This window comes from Nomascus leucogenys, chromosome 5, assembly GCF_006542625.1.
Source record: "Nomascus leucogenys isolate Asia chromosome 5, Asia_NLE_v1, whole genome shotgun sequence".
NCBI lineage: Eukaryota > Metazoa > Chordata > Mammalia > Primates > Hylobatidae > Nomascus > Nomascus leucogenys.
The window spans coordinates 55,966,898-55,967,914 of NC_044385.1; the positions used below are offsets into that span (position 1 = coordinate 55,966,898).

General features: G+C 41.2%; 1 non-coding gene across 1 annotated transcript; it reads right to left on the minus strand.

Annotated features, from left to right (window-relative positions):
* Window positions 1-496: 496 nt before the first annotated feature.
* LOC115835310 lies at window positions 497-612 on the minus strand. Its single transcript, XR_004030298.1, has one exon.
* Between the last annotated feature and the right edge of the window lie 405 nt (window positions 613-1,017).

The following is a 1,017-nucleotide window of genomic DNA, read 5'->3' on the forward strand; positions in this document are numbered from 1 at the left end:
AAGACACAGAATAACAAACAGGCAGTCCCTGCTTGGTGGAAATTTAGGATACCTCCGAGAAAATAGGACAGAATCATAAAATCAACAGTCGTAAAGACAGTGAGCTCTTTATTTTCTGCTTTAATGGAGGGGGAGCAAATTGCCTGACTACATATGTCCAAACACCTTTTCTTTTTTACTTTGATGCATGGGAAGGCTCACCACACTTAAAGAGACAGAAATGGGCAGTAAGAGAAGGTGGCCCAAAAGCACTTAGCGGGTTACAAAAGGTCCCCAGTGGAGAATCCACCTGCAGGTCCCAGAAGGTGTGTTGAGGAGCAGGAGGGGCACCTTTTGTGGCAGGTGGGTGTAGTGGAAAGTTCAGGCGACTTGGAACCATGCCAGGACCAACTCTGCCGATCTAGATGAACTTGAACAAGTCATTGTTCTCTTTAAAGCTTAATTTCCTCTTTTGTTGCCTATAGGCCAAATTCTGCCTAGGGCTTGTTTTTATTTTTCACATCTGAGGCAGGAAAACAAGGCAGTTCTGAAGACAGTCCTCAGAGGCTGATCTCGGCCTCTAGCCTTAGCTGAGAAGAACAGGGACCCCACACAGCCCATGGGAGAAAGGCGCCTAGGGCTTGTTTTTATATGGCCTGTGAGTTAATGGGTTTTTTAAAAATATTTTTCAATGTTGGAAAAAATCAAGAGAAGAATAACATTTTGTGAGATGTAAAATTATATATAATTCAAATTTCAGAGTCCATAAATAGAGGCAATAAATACTCTAATGGTATCAATTCCTAATTCTTTGACTATATTTTATTATCTGTGTTCTTGAGGTCATTTACGCCTCATTTGTTTACGTATTGTCTGTGGCAGCTCTCAATCCATAATAACCAGGTAGTTGCAACAGAGACCTTATGGCCTGCAAAGCCTAAAATATTTAGTCTCTATGCCTTTATTTGTTTATTTATTTTATTTTAACTGTTTTTTGAGACAGGATCTCACTCTGTCGCCCAGGCCGGAGTGCAGTGA